The sequence below is a fragment of the Metopolophium dirhodum genome, chromosome 4 (genome assembly GCF_019925205.1).
Source record: "Metopolophium dirhodum isolate CAU chromosome 4, ASM1992520v1, whole genome shotgun sequence".
Classification (NCBI taxonomy): Eukaryota; Metazoa; Arthropoda; class Insecta; order Hemiptera; family Aphididae; genus Metopolophium; species Metopolophium dirhodum.
In genome coordinates this window covers 8,082,369-8,098,106 of record NC_083563.1, presented here as the reverse complement: position 1 = coordinate 8,098,106, position 15,738 = coordinate 8,082,369, and positions in this window count along the sequence as shown.

Genomic DNA, 15,738 nt, shown 5'->3' with positions numbered 1-15,738 from the left:
GAATAAGTACTTTTATTATTTAAATATTTAAAAGACATAAAAACCGGTCTCTATTTTATAGCTGAAATGCTAAATATGAGTTCTGAAGTTATATAATATATAGGTTAAGTTAGTGGTATATTGAACTTACGGTTTATTATACAATATAAGGTTTTAAAGATTTGCGGAGTGAAGTGGAGTAGTAGAGAATAATTTTATATCTTACGTACTTATATTTTTTTTTTACTACACTTCTCGACACGTCTAAACTTTAAACTATTTATTGAAAATCCGATATTTATTTTACACATCAATATTTTCAGAAAAATTCCCTGTAACGAACTAGGTATCAAATAAAAAAATGATTATTATCAATTCAATGAATTTCTATAACCCAAATATATATTTGATTAAAATTTTGAAAGTAGTATATTCAAGAATTGACAGAATATTAGTGAACTAAATTAAAATGTACATTTCGTTTTTTAAAAAAATAAAAGTCTGAGGCACACGGGGACTGCCGCGGTAAAGCTATTGCATAGCAATTTTGTAGCTATGTATCATGTAATTATAACTATTTATTTTTGTATGACATTAATTTAAGTTAATCTTTTTGAGCGCGACGACCGAAAAGAAAATGACAAAATGAGTTTTTTTTTTGATAATGGTAGATAAACACCGTAGGTACGGAAACATTTCATTTGAGACTTTTTTTTTGCTTAGCAACTGGTTAGACTGTAAATAACGAAAACAATAATGACATCTTACGGTCACGCGTTTTTGTTACGAAAAATTTATTTTCAGTCACCAGGCTCAAAGCTTTGCAATAAACATTATTTTACTATAACTTATTGTTTTTTTTGGAAAATATTGTTTTCATGTTTAGAACGATACATGTTTCAACTTTATCCATCTGCTCTAATAACCGATGACGTTGAATTTAAACTAGTCATTATAGTATGTAGGTATCTTTCAAGAAATTGATGGGTGTATGTGCTGAATTTAGAGCGTTGACCGGAACGGATTTTGAACTATGGTAAACAAGAGACCTTTTATCGGCTTTATATAAAAGCGAAAATCATATTATTCAAACGGAACAAATACTTCTTGACGTGAGAAGGTTAAGTTGGGTTTTCAAATTCTATACCATGGGCAAAGTTTTATATTTTATATAAGTACGAACACGTCGTGGTGTTCCAAATAAATAGCTTTGAGACGTATCAAACAACGTGAAAACTGAAAAGCATTTATCGAAATAACAATACTGAGGTACCGATATCGTTCAGACATTTAGTTGTTCAACGTATTTCACCATATCGGATGTTGACAGTTGACAAGAATTAATCGGTACAAGCACCCGTTCCCTCTTAGTGTCTATATTTACAAAGTCTGTACCGTTCTCGACATTATTTGAAATAATTTGAACTCGACCAATTAAATGTGTTGAGCATACAGTTATATAAGGTTTGGCAAGTTAATGATATTTTTCAACTCAGTTAAGTCAAGTTCATTACTATTTTTTAAATTAAATTAAAAGCTCTGCAGTTAATAGACATTTTTAATACATGAATTAAGTTGACAAATACGATTAACTTAGCTTAAATTAATAAGTTAAGTTATTAATAAAATAAAAATACCTTTATAAAGTTAGGGTCGGTAACTCTCTCTCCGATTTGTTCAAAACACTTACCTACCAATGTCACCATCATCTAAAAACTAATAAAAGTCGACGAGATAACATTTCTGAAACGCGTAAAGGGCATGTATCCATTTTACGTAAGACATCGCTCATTATTTCGAAAACAATAAAGTTTTTGAAAATATCTCTTTCACATAATTTTAAGTCGTTTCAAAACAACATTTTTGGAAAAAATTAATTTTACACCAGCGTTTTGACGCGTTTATTAATAATGATATCAAATAAAAACCAAAAAAATTACATAACAAAGTATTTTATTATAGTGTAAATGTACATAAGTTTACGGTAATATATACTACTCCGCTATTTTTTTTTACTTATCTTCGCGCCACTACTGTCGCGCTGGATATAACTTAAAGGTATCATTTTTTTATATACAAATTTTTTTTTTAAATTCAGGGCTAGAATTCTGACCACTGTAACTTCAGTTTATTTTAGACAATTAAAAGAAGGTAGTGGAGGGCCGCAGTAACCACTACTGCTGATCATTGACTATTTCCACAGCAGATATAAGGAACAAACGGGGTTTTACCACGTGGTCGAGTATATTAACACTGCAGCGTAAAATCAAATTTAGTACAAGCGCATATGCACGTTTATAATTTATAGATATAATTTTTTTACAAAAACATTTATTTAGGTTCAGGCTTTTAGGGCAAGAATTCTTACCACGGTAACTTCAGCTTATTTTAGGCAATTGAAAGGAGGTAGTGGAGCGCAGAAGTATATTACAGCTGCGTTATATAGTCATATCATGACCAGAGGAAACGAGCAAAACACACGGCCATGACGATTTACAAAACGCGACGAAGAGCCGAGAGCAGAAAAAACAGAACGCATAAAAAGGCGATCGGAAACAGATTTGGCGAACAAAACGGCGTTCTGAAAGGTTACGGTACTTCACAGGCACGATAAATAGGTGAGAGAAGAGAGGGCTAACGCCGTGAACTTTCAAAGCCTCCAGCGACGTCTGAAAGCCAGTGCCCAAAAACCCCTTACAAGACGTTCTAAAATCTGTACTTAACGGTTTATGTCGATACCACTGCAACGAAACATTCGCCAAGCGAATCTCTTCGGCCGGCTTCACAGTGATCGACGTTTAGATCTGACCGCGGTTACAGTCGTATCCATTTCTGCAGCATCTCTACGTCCGCCCTGTGTTGACATGTCCTGTAGACCGGTCATCTCGTGATCCACTGGGTTTGCCGAGCCATTTGTCGACTTGACATCACCAATTGACTGTTTTTCCGTGTTCGGTATCGGACATAACTGCTGGACGTCGGATATGACTGGCTGAACCAGTGGCAAAGTTGACGAGACCACTGTCTCGATTTCGCTTACTCCTGTAGCGGCAGGAGTCATTACTTCGCTGTTGGTCGATTCGTCGGACGGTGGATCCGTCAAAACTTTCATTTCCGTGGATGGGATGGACTGCATCGTTTCTGGTGCATCGCCTATGGAATTTGTCTTGAATGCCATATTGAGCATCTGTTTGCATCGCCTTTGCTCCTGAAAACTCTTGTAAACGCTAATTTCTACAGCTATCGGACGATTTTCTCGTAGATCGCTGAAAAATTGGTTCATTAACGTGGCTGTAGACTGAGGGACCTCGTCAGTGAAAATTAACAGCAATGAAATGTTAGGTAATGATTTATATCGCCTATGTAGCTGAAAACTGGTGGAATCACGCTTTTCCAACCCTTTAGGGCGATTTTCTCGTAGATGCATCATGATTTCGGTATCTGACTGTGTGTTGACAACGGTCGAACTCTTCAATGCTGCGATATTTGACATAATCTTGACCTAATATATATATACAAAGAATACATTATAAACAAATTAGGCACGTTATAAATGTATATACTGTATTGTAATTAATTATACGTAATGTTCGTTTTAACATCACATATTACAAAGAATAAATAAAAAAACTAATTTATGTTACAAGTATGCGCGGTGAAACTGAAACTTCTTTCGCAGTTGATCGTATGAGTTGTGTGTATAATAAAACCTTAAATCGCATATTTACGTATTCGGTGTGTGTATACCATTTTTTCCATCAATAACTATGTACATATTGTACCTACTCAATTATGTATCTATACATTGTTTGAACGTAATTTAATTTATTAAATGTATCAGTAATTTATTCAAAGAAAATGAATTATCTGAGCATTATTATTAAATATAATTAACAAAACTAATCGAAAATATGTCAATATTATGGTATTGAATGCAAATACATTGCAATTTCTGTTGCTTTGTTAGAAATTTAATATTTTTTTTATATATATCGGTACTAATATAAATATCGGATATTTTTAAAAAAACACATCAGCATATAAACGTGATCTAAAGCAAGTTCCGACCAAAAGTGTACTTAAAAAGATTGATTACTATTTATCATCGCTTTCAAATTTAATGATTATGAATTCGTAACTCATCACAAATTCAAAATGCTCTAGGCCTCTAGGTGAACCAAGTGAGCCGAGTGTTCCACATTCAGTTTCAATATTATTCTATCCAGATTCCAGTTTTTAACATTAATTTTAATGTGCTGCTATCATATACCTACCTATTTGGTGACTTGGTATTATAAATTATATTTATATAATAATTGAAATACTCGATACTTATTACTAGGTAGCTAATTTAAATTGATTTATACCTATAACAACTACTATGTCCCACACATAAATTATTTGAAAATATTAGCTAGTAAAATATTTTGAAATAAATATTATCTTCAGGTAATATTATCAGGTATATTAAATAGGTAATAACCATGTAGTTTAAAAATCAAATCCATTGATAAATGTCAGTATAAAAATTATAGATGATTGGGTACTAATTCGTGATTTATGGCATATTATTTAAAGGAATAATTTTTAGCTTTCTCAAAGTTTAATTTGCATTCTGTGTGTATTGTAACATAAATCATAATACAACTTACTCATAGATGAGGTACACTCCACTCATCAAATTGTTACAACAGATTAATTACTTCTCACCTTGATTTCTATAAGTCTAGAAATGAAGCCAATGAAATCATAAACGTATTGAAACTATATTAACAATGGATGTATATATACATAAACGTATTGAAACTATTAACAACTTATGTATATATACATGGATTTATTATTTAAGTGTTGTTATAGAACGTTTATAAAAGTATTGACGCATTCTGAAATAAATTATATAATTTTGGAGGGGTGCCACTTGGGAGGGAAGGGTGTGCACTTGCACCCTCTTGCATTTTGTATCCATAATTGGCCTAAATTTTAATCGATAGTTTTGTTTTTTATGGAAATATAGTGCAATGACAATACATTTCTTACATATTAGGTTTGATTTCGAATAAAATAATAGGCGTTATTATTGTTATTTGCTATTGTCTACATATGGTAAACTGTTAATGATAAATACCTAGGTAATTACTTTACCATAACTTTTTTATATTATCAATTATAATTTAAGTGTGAAGCAAGTTTATAACTTGAATTTTATTGATAATATATTATTTGAATTTGTATATAATAGTGGTGAAATTTTTTTTTAAAAATAATTTAGAACTATATGATTAAAACTTAAATATATTTTATTATATGTATATCGTATATTAGTATATTATATTGCTGCGTACGGCCCCTACTCCGCTTCCACATATAACTATACTATACTATATTATATAATATAATATATTACTTTATACACAATATTGTTGGAATGATTTTAGCGTTGCGACGAGACTCTGGGAAAGCAATAACTATTATTTAATGTTTACAACAATTAGCATAGGCCACAAGGGGCAGAAGGGCCAACGCACATAATTATGAAATGGTAATAAAAAGTATACTGTGAAAAGTTCGTTGGTCTAATAAAATCTTAGCAATAAAGCTATGACAAACTACGCAGTTAGCAAAACCCCGCATCGATCATAAAATCAGTCAGCCACAAATACATCTGCAGACCCATCGGCACATACTCACACAGACACTATGGATATAACTAAGACTAGCGAATTCGGGGGATCGACCACACGGGTCCGTAGGAACGGCAGCGCGACTCGCAGGGACAAGTAGAGTAGAGGGTTCGCACTATATAGTACAGACCGAAATTGCCCATCTTGAGACGTTATTCCACATAATTAGGACGAGCACCTCTGGGCCAGACCTCTATAAAATTAACATTTTTGGACTTGGACTATTTCGATTAACAGCGTTTTTCGGGACTTAGAAAATATCCAAGCAATTGTATATTTTCTAACAGCCAGCAACCTTGAACTTAAGTATTCAACCACACATCATCCTATCCTGTCATCGTCTCCTGTTAGCTGGTGTATACTATAATATATTTATTAGCCGTATTACTCAGCATTTCCCGAATCTGTCCAATTTTTTTATTTTTTTGTTCTGACTAGAATATTTTTAATACTATAAAATACATAATAGTCTAAAAAAATAAGATATATGGTGGTCTACCACTGGCGTATCCAGGGAGGGGGCTATAACCCCCACCAAAAATTGTTAAATTATAACAACGTTACCATTAATAAATTATTTTCAGATAAAATTTGTCAAAAATGAATTATAACCTCTCCCGCAAAAAAATTATGGATACGCCACTGTGCTCTAAACGGTTTAATTTTTGAATGTAACTTTTTTTATCAATTAACCATAGATTTATTATGGTATTAAAATAATATAGAAATTTATAATGGGTGACAATGTTACCCGTAAACTTTACTACATTACAATATTAACAATTATTGCTGACTGTAAATGTATAACATTTAAACATTTAAACAGTTGTAATTTTTGATTTTTATATTTGTGTTATTATTGTATTTTATTTTCATATCTATTAAATTCAATAAATCATAATGCTGAAATCAGAATAGATAATTAAGAAGTATTTTATACGGTTATATGGGGAGTAATACAAGGCTGCTCATTTTCACTATTACTATTTAACTATTATATTGAGAATAAAATAAAAGAAGTCAAAAAAATAACGATAACAAGTGTATTGGTATTGTATTAAGCTGAGTGCGCCCACTGATTTTGATGATTAGATTTTCAGATGACATTGTACTAATAACAAAATAATAAATTAGGTGTAGCTCATTGTCAAGAGCTCTTTCAGAAATTGAGAAATACTAATAAAAAACAAACATTCAATATGTGTTAGAAATCTCACCATTTTTTTTTTTTTTGACATTATTTTATTTTTTGACTAACTTTTAATTAAAATAAACAAATTCAAATATTAAGAAAGTTTAATAAAATTAGGTGAAAGAATCACAGATGATATAGTATTACAAATTATTACAGGACAAGCTGACCAACATGATTGACTAAGTTATAATATTTTGTTGTGAACTAATAAAATGGTTAAACACTAAAATAAAATATATTATATATTATTACCCTGTATTGAATATTATTTCAATTAGTCACCAAAAAAGTTTATAATACAAATAAAACTACCTAGATGATATAAAAATATTGATGTATAGTTTATTATACAATACTTACTATCGGAAAATATTATATTATTATGAATAAGTAAGATTTTAAGAAATATTTCAATCGAAATTTGTCCACCAATATTTCTAATATTTTGATCAGCACCGAAAATAATCTTAATTTCAATGACTTGGACTTAATCACTGTCCCTGCATAGTTTAAGTATATTGTTTACACGCCGCGCTTGGTCGATAGTAACTTGATTTGACTTCAACTTTAATAGCCGTCATAAATAAATTGTGTTATCATATAATATCCAACGAATGGAACAATATTATATTCTGTTCGATAAGATTGTTAATTTTAAGAACTAAATAGTTTATGCGTGTTCGAATTATATTTGACATTTTGTACGGATTATTCCTTTTAATACGAAATAATCGTGTACTTAATTATTTCTGCGTAATAGTTATATGTAGTCTAGTGAGGATCTTATAACTGTCTCATCCACTTCTTATAATTTGCACTCAAACATTATTATTATGATATTGTATTGCATTTGTTATAACTGAAATTCGATATACTATATAGTATGATGTTAACATAAACTACGTGTTCCTAACTTATAACTAAGTTATCTACGAGTACCTATGTGTGTTTCGTGTGAATTCCTTCCGGAAATAAATAATATGCGCTATTTTTATTATTTAATTTTTGTAAACTATACATAACGAAGTAACCCATTGTTTAAAATTCACGATAAAATGATCAACTTATACTAACATATGGATATTACACGTTGTTTTAAAATATATCAAAAGAATGAGCAGTGACGGACAATATTAGTAATATAATAATAAAGGAGTTCATTAATTTTTGTAATTTACTTTGAAATTTACTTTATGCAAAAAAAAAATGTCAAAGCATCGAACATAATATAATATGACTAATAACTTTACTGATTAACGAGTGTTTAATCGTGTTAATGACGACAGTAATTGGATGGCCAGTTTAAATATAGTCAGTGTAACATCAGCTTTGGTTCTAAGAAACAAGTTAATTTTGTTTTCATGCTGCGTTCAAATTTCAGAAGGCACATTTATTTATACTAATGATTTTCCAAAAAAAAAAAATTAAAATAATAGTTAAAATGTTTCTAATTATTAATTTGTCATTTTAAAAATTAAAAAAACAATCAAGTATTAAATGTGTACGTAATTTAAACTTCCAATTAATGTTTTATTTATTATGCATTTAATGATAAACGTCATAAATTATAATGTTCACACGGCGACATGGATAGGCAATTTAGGCATACTGAGGTCGTGGGTTCATTTTTCCGGTATCTGATAAATAAGATTAGTATGAAATAAATAATTATAAACGGAATTATTTTGTTTATTATAGGATTTAAATATTCCTATTTCCTTGTAAATTGTTATAAAACGTTACAATAATTAAAATGATTATTTTATTGTATCAAAACCCTAAAATAACTATAGTTATTGAAATTTACATAAGTACGAGTACTTAAACTAAATACAATTCATTTTATAAAAAATCAATTTGTTTTTCACTTAATCGTCAGACGAATATGCCAAGTGAAAAGACTATCTGAATTTTAGCTGCTTATTGCATGCGTAATGCGTTATACATGAATGGTCACAATCACAATAAAATAAATTATATTAATAATAATAAATTCAGTGTGAACTGTCACGGGTGTTAATTCTATAAATCACTATTTTGGGAAAAAAGCTATACACTTCATATCTAAACCTATATGGCTATATATTATATTTATGTTGAATATATAAATTAGAAATATAATACATTAATCAGTAAGAACAAAATAGATATAATTTTTTATAACCGTTAGTTTTGTAAAAAAATTGTTACATAGATTGTCGATATCCAGTTACTGAAATTAATTTATTGTGTGTACAAAAACATGCCAATAGCAAAAAACAATACCATATTATCAACGAATGGAGATGTATCACAATATTGTATCACAATATTAAGCTAGAAAGATTTTGAATTAAAAGTAGAACATCTATCTAACTAATGGTATATTTTCTTCGCTGATGTCTTTCTAATTAATTATTGAACTGTATACTACATAATATATCTTGTACATAATTCTATAAATATATAAAGAATTCTGATGGCTCATTACTATTATTATTATTGTTTTTAGTATTGATGGTTTATGAAACGTAAGCGATGTTGTTGCCAATATAATGGCGTTCCATTTATTAATTGAACAACTAATTTCACACAATATTTAATGAAAACAATTATAATATTACTATTTGTATCGAGAAAATGACAGTCCCAATTTTATGGCACATAATTATTTTTATTTGTAGCACCTAACAATAAGTACCTATAATTTTTCAATGTGAGTGTAATATATCATACTATTGTTGTTATATTTCAAAATGTACACTATTGCTTCATTTTCCAGTTACAATTATACAACTTTAATTTAAAACTTAAATACTTCTATTATTTATCCTTAGTTCAACTTTTTTTTATAAATAATGTTAACCAATTTATCATACTATATTGTTTACCTTTCGTTGTTGTCAATTAATTAAATTAAGAAATGGAACTAATTTGTTAAACTATAGTAAGTTCTTTTAGTTGTTTGTTTTTTTTTTCAGTATTAGTTTATAGTTTCTTTTAACTTTGAACTGATCTATAACATTTGTAGGTTAATGATTAATACTGGAAACAAATAAAATATTGTTGAGACAAAAATACCTAATATAATCTTTAGATTGGAATTTACAATTTAGAAATATACTGATTAAGTTATACAGTAAGTATGATAACTTGTTTTAAATACGTTTTTACTATATTAAATTAGATCAACAAATAATAAATATTCAAACGCGATTACCTACTAATACTTTCTCAAAATATACATTCGATGTCTGTTAATAAATCATTTTTAATATAATATATTATAATAATAATACAGGCGATACAGGTACACAGATTTAATAATAATTATAAAAAAAATAAAGCAGTAAGTTGAGTGGCTTACGATATATTATAATATAATATATAATACATATATAATACAATATATAATACATAATATATAAATATTAATCCATACAATTTTCTATGATTATGAGCTTAAACATATTTATTAAAGTACTGTATATTTCGAAATTCCTAGAATTTATCATTATAAAAAACTACGTATTTACTAGGTATTAAAGAGTAATTAAGTAGGTTATCGACAGTAGTAAATTATATCTAATGTATATTATGAACATTGTACATCATAATATCATAATATGACATTGAAGTCCATCAGTTTTAAAAATTGAATCACGCCGTCAAATTTTGAGTGCTCACACTTAAGACTCCGACCAAAAAAATAAAACCACAGGGTTGAGGTCACACGGCCATTCCATTGTTTGAGACAAACAAATAGCGAGTAATTCAAAATTAGCATCTTTATGGGACACACATAAAAAAAAAATAATAAAAAAAAATTGTATTCAAAATATGCATCGGTATGCTTTAAAATTGATAGGAGGAAGTACTTACAAAACTGATTATTGTGTAGCGTGCTGTAAATTCAATACCCGTATAAATATTATCAGATAATTACATATCTGGATTTACTCAGAGAGGTATTTATACTATCGTGAATTTAAAGACGTCATTTAAACGTATTTTCTTCTACCGATAATGATTTTCGATAATATTAATGTTTTTCATTTTTTAATATTTTATTTTTAACGTCTAAAATATTATGAATATATTATACTACTGTTTCATTTGAATGTCCATATGACTATATTTCTATTTAGATTGGTTTGCCTAAATGTAGCGGATCCGATGGCGCAAATCGTGATTTAAATATTATTTCCAAAAGTGAAATATTAATTATGTACCTAGGTACTGACTAGTATTAATTTGTATGTGTTTTTTTTTTTTTTATTGATCTTAAGCTCCGGTAACTATGGCCATTAGCTGAAGTGGTTTGTTTGTGGGTTGTTAGTGTCGGTATGGGAAGGAACACGTGTGTGTTGGGTTTGGCAGAATTTTTGATTGGGCACCCATAGGTATCTGCCATGCCGGGTTGGGGGATGACGGCACTTGTTCTCCGGACACCGTGACTTGCACGGGAAAAATGCCGCCCGGTGGTCGAGGATCGAACTCGGACCGGCTGTGCCGAATCCGTCGCGTTCGACCGCTCGGCCACCTCGTCCCCCTGTATGTGTTTTCAAATTGAATACCATATTATTATTCAAACGATATTATAAATCGATTGTGTTCAATATTTATTCCAAGCTTATTACTCTGCTTCTTATACTGCAATCTGTCAAAGGTGTTGAACTACAACACCCAACAAGGTGAAGGAATATAGTCATTGTTTCCAGACAAATCAAATATTATATTATTTACTAAAAAAAAAAAATAATTAATCTATGGGTTCAGGGCGTTCTAAATGGGCACATATGATACCTATTAATTAAATAAAAATATCCTAATTATTAACGTCGTCATTATGCGGTGATTGGACAAAGCACGCTTTGTATTATCGAGATAGCGCTCATTTGTACAAATCCCGCGGGCTGTGTCCTAAAATATTATTATATAGTAAAATATGCTAACGAAAAATGTCCTCAAACAGTAAAAAATGTGAAATACGTTATATATTATACAATCTGTATCAGTTAACACAATGAGCATATTTTCTATAAGTAAAAAAAACATGAGGATTCGATAAAAAAAAAGCCACCCAGTGGTGACACTTTCAATAGAGGAGCTTGGTGTGCGTTGGTTAAATAAAATATATATCGACACCACTTACGAACAATAAAAAAAAATAATTTAATAATAATATTTTAATTTATAAGCTAATGCATTTGTATATTTATAATTATTTATTGAACGCTTTCTCGATTGTTACCTAAATTGTGAAAAAACAAAATATCATTCCTGGATCGGGAAAATACAACTATAATTGTATTGTGTACACCTTAATAATAACAACGCTATTTTCTTTCCTTTAAAATTTCAAGAATCGAATAATATTATTTTTTTATTATAATAAGTAGAAAGATACGTAATTGAATCGTTAACAAACGAGGTAAAGTCAAATAGTCATAAGAAATGGTTTTAAATTAAAAAGTACTCCTCGGACGTGGTTTGATAAAAAAAAAGACCGAAAAGGTTTAAAAATAAATGTAAGCTATGGACGCCAGACTGTTTTAACCTTGTGATTGTTTACTGAAGTGAACTCTCAAGAGAAAAATAAATACGCTACTAGGCCAAAATACCATTAGACTAGCACATTAAAATGCCTTCCGTTGTAGAATACGCGCTTTTGCTCTTTCGGCAGCACCAGTGTTATGAAGTACCTAGTCTAGTGTCAAGTTAAATTATTTAGATTCAAAATTATTTTGGATTAAAATATTTGAAAAACTTATGACAACATACGAATTAGTTAATATTATATTTGTCTGGACGTACATATTATTCAAAAAAAAGTATGTAAAACCATTTTAGTATTTTACTGTACATTGTACATACAAGTTTATTTTGATATATAAAAATATTAGCTGTTACGAACCAACGATTTACTAAAGATTTCAGACCACAACTATTATTGGTTGATAAATTATCTGTAATATTATATTCATGATGTCATAAATTCATAATTATTGTTAAATCTGAATATCAAAAGTTATAACTATTGAACAGTTTTCCTAGCCTAACCTAAAAATCACAGATTTATTTATTTACGATTTAAAGGGACTGTGGTATAATACATATATATCATATATAAATATATACATTTTACTATATTCAATTATATATAACTATAAAGATTTTAGATTCTGAGCGCTCCGCTCCGATGAATGTATTGATTTTACAATGATGTGTGTTAGATTCTGAGCGAAGCGATAAATGTATTGATTTTACAATTATGTGTGTTTTTTTTTTTTTAAATTTTTTTTTTGTGTCAGTCATCACCTTTTAGGACAGTAAAAGTGCTTGGATTTTCTTCAACAGTAACTTTTCTGATAGGAAAGTGAATCTAGTTGATACTTTGGGGGGTCAAGAGTAATGTCTCAGTAGTTTTCAAACGCGACGTGAAAAACAAAAGAAAAACTAAGGGAAAACGGGATTTTTTACGCAAAATGATTGTAAGTACATGAAATTTTGACTGAATGTTTATATTAGCATTTTCTATATACCATAACATATATTTTGGCTTATTTTGTGCTGTTTACGGACATTTTAAGTTTCCATTTTTTTTAGTTTTTTTTTCTACAAATATCGATAACATTTTATTTGCTGAGTAAAAAAGCTTGGAAATTTAATACAAGGCTTCTACTATATTGTTACAATGACATTTGAAAAATATTAAAAATCCTTAGTCACAGTTTTTATTTATAAGCATTATAAAAGTTCAAATCTTGACAAAATACGGAAAAATCACGAAAATTAGCAAATTATTTTGAGTTGAGAATTCATAAAAATTTTTCTTTTTAAATCTAAGATTTTAAAATGTAATACAAGATTATCCATAAGTTTTTCTACCTTTATCAAAAAAAAAATGTCTACAAGAAAGTCAAATTAAATTTTTATGAGTGTTTGAAATTTATTTTTTTGAAACATTTGATATTCACTTGATTTCTCATGTAACAATTTTCTTATTTTATTGTAATTGAAAAATTTCACTGAATGTTTATATTAGCAATTTATTAAAATTTTAAAAATATTTTGACTCTTTTTGAGCTGTTTACGGACATTGTCCGTTTTCAATTTTTTTAGTTTTTTTTTCTATAAATATCAATAAAATTTTGTTTATTGGGTAAAAAAGCGTGAAAATTTAATATAAGGCTCCTTATATATCGTTCTGATAGCAGTTGAAAAATATTAAAAATACATATGCTCAATTTTTTTTTATAAGCATTTAAAGTTCAAATTTTGACAAAATTTATCAAATTTACAATTTAATAATTATTTTGTAGTTTAAAATTTATAAAATGTTCAACTTTTATAGCTAAGAATTGAAAATTTAAAACAAGGCTCCACGTAAATAGGTTATATTATATAAATTACTTTATAATAATATCATCAAATATACTTGGTAATATCATAGGCTGACTGACCGTTTTCGCTCAGAATCGTTTTTCTTATACAATGACATTATATCATTGAATTCAAATTTAACACCATCCATTACAGTGACCCACTTGTAACCTACTGTACAGCAGAGCAACATCCACTTTTTTAAAATCTAATCTCGGTAGGTGCGTTTTTTGGAACAATGGATCAATAAAATTGTAAAAATGTTCAAACTAAATTCAGTAATGTAATTAAGATAACAGTTTTGCAGAGCATGTATTATGTAATAGTAAAATATTGATATAATTGTACCTATAATATAATATACTAGCTGCAATGCCACCCGATAATGACAAGTAGGTGTCACCTACTGCACAGCAGAGCGACATCCACTTACGCACCTTTTTTTATTAAATCATACTCTCCATATTGATATTGTAATGAAAAGTGGAACAAATCAGAATATTTTAGATACTTATATCTAAATTTGCTATTTTGCTAAATGAATTTAACATTATTTTGGCTCATCAGTAATCATTTCATAGAATTCAATAATTTACTTAGTAAATATTTGCATATATGGTGTTTGTTGGTTTGTGTTAATAAAATTATAGAGTTTATAACTTTTTGACTTAAAAACTTTAATGCAGAATATTTTACCAGGTTATTCATACAAAAGCAACTATTTTGAGAGCTAAAGCCGCGTACACACCTGTAACATTTTCTGTTACGCTGTAACACCGTTCCACCAGTTGTCGGTAAATTTGGCCGCATCAAAGTATGTTACACTCAAATGTTACAAGTGTGTACGCAGCTTTATGAATGCCTTATAATTATTTTCTACTAATTTGTTTAAACATTAGTCTCATTTAATAATGTAATAAATATAGCGAAATAGTAAACATACTTATAATTTGTAATATTTATTATTTGATTGAACCTCTTGTACGAACAATGTTCACTAAGTTTAAATTAGGTGTGAAGTATGTTTTTATAAGGCATTTAAACCTGCTGACTTTCATAAACTCTAAATTTCTTTAAATACCTACCTCTATTGGATATTAACGAATAATGATTTTGATTTTAAATTTATTTTACTCTGCATAATATCTTGATTCTTCGGTAATTATAATATACTAATATTTATTAAATGGTTCAACAATTATTTGTCTTTATATCAGTGAATGTTGATCCTTACTTATCAAAATTGTACACATTTCAAATCAATACATTTATTAATATTAAATTAAAAGTTTTAAAATTGCTCTAAATCCAGACGGAAAATGCTTCTAAAAAATGTTCGATCCCAGTCTAAAACCTAACCTTATTCACCACTCAGAATATATTACGATGATTTTTTACTGATGAAATTGACATATTTAAAATACTTGATGATTATGTTTGATGTCATGATTGGGACTTTGATGTTGTTATAATTAATTTAAAAACTCATATTATAAAATTCATAATAATATAAAA